Below are 6,000 nucleotides of genomic sequence, written 5' to 3' on the forward strand. Positions count from 1 at the left end.
CCTTGAACTGAGCCTGAAGGTGAGGAGGGAGAATATTCAAAGACTCTGTCCATCCCTCTCTCCTAAAGGGGATAGAATGGTGAAAGGGAGAACACCGTAGGAGCCCAATCTGGCTGGAGTCCGGAGCATTGAGAGGGACGAATGTGACACCCTGGAAAGGTAAGGGGAGCCAGATTAGGAAAAGTCCAAACAAGGATCCAAACAGCCATCAAGTGAGGAAGCTGAGTCTTGGGATCTTCCAACAACATGGCAGCATTCTTTTTAGTACCTCATTCTGCAATGACCACTCATTTCCCCAAAGGCAGCTTCCTGTGTCCTCTCTCTCAATGACTTGTAAAAACTCAGGCTTCAAAGACTTGCTCCTCTTTTATTCTGTTTTCCTTTAACAGAGATAGGGAAAATGAGGATTTTGTTCAGTTCATCTATCAATCTACAAGTATTTGTTAAATGCCTTCTATATGGCAGGCACTATGATAGGACATGGAAATACAGAAACAACAATGAGACAAGCTTACATTCTATGGAAAGAGACAACATATACAAATCTCTCTCTTCCAACCTTCCTTTCCTCCTTTTTTCTTCCTTCCTCTTTTCCTCCTCCCCATTCTAAGTGTTTTTTGTAACTTTTTAGTGTCTTTTTTCATGTTTCTGAAGCCATCAATCTAATAGTTTTCAGATATGTATTTGTTGATCTTGGGTTATCCGTCTAGTTCTATATATTGTTTATTTATTACCAGCTACATCTGTCTGTCATGGAATGTGTGGCCCATCTTCATGTCCTTTTTAAGGATCTCACAATGTTATTATTTGGTTGGGGTTGGGGGTGTGGAGGAATAGCTCCAAAGCTAGGAAGCTGAATTACCAGAAAGAAAATTATTGAGGCCACAAAAAGCAGCTGAAGTCTGGAAGGAAGTTCTTCACCTTTCCCATGTCCCTCTTCTTCTTTTTTTCTCTCACCTATATGTTTATGAGACCAGGAGTGAAGAGGCTAGAGAGAAAAAAGGACGGAAAGAATGACCTCAGTTGGAGGAGAGAAGAGAGATTAAAGTTGGTTAGAAGTGGAACATATGGGAATATAAGGAATGAATTCAGTAAATCCCATTGACTGACAATGCCCACTCTCTCACCTGATGAAGGGGAAGGGGAGTGTCTTCTTTTAAAAAGCTTTTTATTTTCAAAACATGCAGAGATAATTTTCAACATTCGCCCTTGCAAAGCCTTGTGTTCCAAATTTTTTTTCCCTCACTTCTTCCCCCCTCCCTTAGAAGACAGCTAATCCAATGTTAAACATGTACAATTCTTCTATACATATTTCCACAAATATGCTGCACAAGAAAAATCAGATCAAAAAGGGAAAAAAAGAGAAAGAAAATAAAATGCAAGTAAACAAAAAAAAAGTGAAAATACTATGTTGAGATCCACACTCAGTCCCCACAGTCCTCTCTATCAGTAAAATGGTTCTCTTCATCACACGACCATTGGAACTTTGCTGTTAAAAGGAACCACATCCATCAGAATTAATCACATAATCCTGCTGTTGCTGTATACAATGATCTCCTGGTTCTGCTCATTTCACTCAGCTCATGTAAGTCTCTTCAGGCCTTTCTGAAATCATCCTGTTTCTTATAGAACAAAAATATTCCATAATATTCATATACCACAATTTATTCAGCTATTTTCCAATTGATGGGCAGACACTCAATTTCCAGTTTCTTGTCAGTACAAAGAGGGCTGCCACAAACATTCTTGCACATACGGGTCCCTTTCCCTCCTTTATGATCTCTTTGGGATATAAGCCCAGGAGAAACACTGCTGGATCAAAGGGTATGCACATTTTGATAGCCCTTTGTGCATAATTCCATATTGCTCTCCAGAATGGTTGGATCAGCTCACAACTCCAGCAACAATGTAATAGTGTCCCAGTTTTTCCTCATTCAGAAGGGGAGTGACTTGGCAAAGTGAAGTAGTCTCTCCCTTTCCCCCAACTTTTTGATCATATTTAAGATGGATAAAGGAAAAAAAAGAAAAAGAATGAGGAGAGAGAATATGAAAAGAGAGGAAGGAATACAGAGAAAAGAAAAGACAAGAGAGGAGAAAAGATAGCGAGAAAGAGGAGAGGGGAAGGGAAGCATAAGGAGAGGATATGAGAGAAGAAGAGCTTTTATTAGCATGAGTTTAGATGACAGTATAAAAAAATTGACTGTGAGAGTGTAAAGCAGTAGATTAATTAATATGATCCAGATAAACTAGCTCAGTAAATGCTTGAGGAACACAACATGATAAAATGTGGCTGAGTGGACTTAATCAAGGGAGGTATCTTGGAGAAAGAAAATTTTGAGTTTTGTTTTGTTTTGGTTTTTTTGGCAAGATAATCAGGATTAAGTGACTTTCACAAAGTCACACAGGTAGTAAGTGTCAACTGTCTGAGACCAGATTTGAACTTGAGTCCTCCTGCCTCCAGGGCTGGGTGCTCTATCTACTCTGCCACCTAGTTACCCTTGAACGTTTTTCTTAGAGGAAAGTGAGGTGAGGAGAGTGGCAGAAGGGAGGGTCAGAGAGGGGAATGAGGGCTGGGTAGTGTGTAAGAGAAATCTGACTTAATTAGAACCACAGGGCATCTATTGAGAAAGGATGAGGTGAGAATTAAGGTGGGCTTTGGCCATATTGAACAAAATTATCGGAGAGCCTTGAAAGCCTGGCTGAAAAATTAGGGTTTGATTAAATAGCACTATGGAGAATCACAGTGGAATTATCCAAATCCCACATCTGTCTCTACCTTAAGACAGTTGTAGTCCTCCTAGAAGATTAAAAAAAAGTTAAATTATTTTTTAAATCACATAAAATATTTTATTTTAAGTAGGATGGAAGACTAGCCACGAAGCTCCGGGATTGGGGAGAAGATAGGGAGAACGCTAGATACTGCACCTTTACTAGTTTAGAGGGTGGTTTGATAGTAACCCAGATGGAATGCCAAACCTCTCTAGCACCAGGTTTTGCCCCTATGGGGCACCTCTACTAAACTGTCTTCTCTCCCTCCCTTCCAGATCCAGCCCTCAACCTCCACTTCCCTTCCAACCTTCACTGCCTTCTATAAGGACTATTTCCAAGGACAGTTAGAGTGGATCTCTGCCACACCTTGCCCCCTGTCTCTAGCTCTGAGCCATTCAGGAGCATCTTTCTGGAAATGAAACAACATGATGAAGCACAAAGAAAGAGACAGAGAGCTCTTAAGACTGACATTATTGTTGCTTATTCTGAGGCAATCTCCTAACTACCTTGACTACAGCTAATAATAAAAGCTAGTATTTATATATCACGTTAGATCTGCAATACAGTTTACAAATATTACCTTACTAAAGTGTCACAATCATCCCACAATGTAGACGCTGTTATTATCCCCATTTTATAGATGAGGGAACTGAAGTGTTTTTGCTAGTATCAAATAGCTAGTAAGCATCTGAGGCACAGATTTGAATCCAGGTCTTCATAATACCAAGTCCTGCATGCTTATACTTGGAGCCATCTGGTATTTTCCTCATCTCCTTCCCAGCCTTTAGCCGATTGTTCAATCCCCTCAACTCCCTGACTTCTACAATGCCCTTCCCTTGGTATGAACTGCCTCGTGGGGAGGAGAGGAGGAGAAGAAGGAAAAGAAGAGGGACTATCAGAAAAAGATTGTAGGGAGATGCTGAAGGATGAAGGCATTCTCCTTGTGCCAGGGAAGGATAATAAATCACACAAAGTGTGACTATTTCTGTTCTTCCCAACTTTGACCTAACACTTCCCCTCCCCACTTTGTCTCGACTGAGAGTTTACTGCCTCTATTCTTTGAGCCCCTTTTTGTCTTTTTTTGCTGGAGAAAGAAAACAGCAGCATCCAGCTAGGAGCCCTCCTGACTTGCATATATTAATATATAGTTCAATAACTGTTGGCTGAATCAATGGTCTTCCATTTTAACCTTGTCCTCTCCTACCTTCACTTCCCTCCTTTTCCTCTCTCCCTCCTTCTTCCTATCCTTTTAACTTTCCCCTCGCCTCTCTTCCTTCTTTATATTTTATCACTATATTTCTTCGGTATCCTTTCTCTTTTCTTTCTCTTAATTTTATTTATCCCCATTCTTTTTGTTTTTTCTACATGAGTTTCTTGTCATGTCTCTTTTCTCTCCCTTGATTCTTCTCTTCTTCCTACCTCCCTTTTCTATGCCTCTTCTCTGATCTCATTTCACGTTTCTTCCCTCTCCCCTCCCCTTTAACTCTGCCTCTTTTCCCTCTCTTTTTTCTTCTCTCCTCCTCCTCTTCCCTCTTTCTTATCTCCTGCTCCCTCCCCCTCTCCCTCCTCCCTCCTCCCTTTTTCCCTTCCTCCCTTCCCCTCTCTTACACACACACACACACACACACACACACACACACACACACACACACACACACATACACTTTCTGTCTCTGTCTGTGTCTATCCTTCTCTCTGTCTCTGTCTCCCTCTGTCTCTGTCTCTCTGTCTCTGTCTCTGCCTGCCTGCCTGTCTCTCTCTCTTTCTCTCTTCCTGTCTCTCTACCTCTCTGCCTCTCTCTGTCACACACACACACACACACATAGCACCTACCCCCACCCTAGGGCTCTCTCCCATCACATGCCACCCCACATATGGCAAAGCCAGTGAATGGCAGATTGTGTTAAAATCTCACTTAGGCGGCAAAAGCTGCAATTAGCATCTAATGAGGCTTCTGCTTTATTTTTAGGTAACCTCCGAGTCCCTGCCTGGGTAATTTAGCCCCACCACCATTGCTTGGAGATAATTAAAGTATGTCACCATAATTTGCTTTTTCTTAAAACAGCCCCTAATTTTGTTTTTATTGCGAGTGAGGGGGAAAAGGAGAGGCAGGAATGAAAACAAAGAAAGGGAAGGAAGGAGTGGAGATCCCCAAGGATCAAGTCTAGTGGGGATTCCCAGATAAGACTTTCTTTCCCATCCCTGTTCAGTCAAAAAGCCTGCAACCCACCTTCCCAATGGCCTGAATAACTTTCCCAAATTCTGAAAAGTTGGCTCAACTTTTTGACCTCCACTTGCATGGGAATCTCTGACCTCCCAGCTTCCAGTTGGGGCTACCATATGGTCACATATAGGTCTTAGTTTACTCTTCTATAAAACGAGGTAGTTGGAGTTGATTGTAACTGACATCCTGGAACCGTAGATTTAAATTTGAAAGGGACCCCAGAGGGCTTGTAAGCATCATATTCTTTATTTTTATTGATGAGAAAACTAACTCTAAGGGAGAATAAATGAATTGTCCTGCGTAATACAGGTACCGAGTGGTAAATCTGGGATTTGAACTCAGTTCCCTGACTCCAAATTCAGTGCTTTCCCCATTGCCCCATGTTTATTAAAGACCCTTCCAGCTCTAAATATCTCATTCTAGATTCTTTCAGTTCTGAGATTTCATGAAAAGCAGAAAATTGTCTTTAGATTTCTTGCACTTCTTGCAATTCTTTCTCTCTGGGGTCCGTGGGCTGTCCAAACTTCATTCTCTCCTTTTCCTTCTAAATAAAGCTACTCTTAGGGAAGTTTCTACTCTCAGACATTGATTTCTATGGAGTAATATTAAACCACAGTCTGCCTTCTTCTAGGTGTGTCTCCATTTTTAACTTCCTCTCAAACACATGTTCTTTCACAGAATCACAGGCTTTCTTTTCTCCAGGCCTAGGTTTCTTCAACTGTTAAATGAGGGAGTTAAATTATTTTAAAAATGTAACTCAGTGTTCACAACCGAACATTTTCTCTCCTGTTTCTCTAATGCCACCCATTGAGGAGGGAAGAAAAACAAAACCACTTATAAATATATACAATCATACAAATCATATAAATATATATGATTATATAAATATACAAATAATACATATATAATTATACACACACATATATACATAATCAAGTGTCACAAACTTAACTTTGGCCATGCCAAAAAAGGAAAAGAAAAAAAGAAAATAGGTATCTATCTATGCT

Source organism: Sminthopsis crassicaudata, chromosome 4, assembly GCF_048593235.1.
Source record: "Sminthopsis crassicaudata isolate SCR6 chromosome 4, ASM4859323v1, whole genome shotgun sequence".
Classification (NCBI taxonomy): domain Eukaryota; kingdom Metazoa; phylum Chordata; class Mammalia; order Dasyuromorphia; family Dasyuridae; genus Sminthopsis; species Sminthopsis crassicaudata.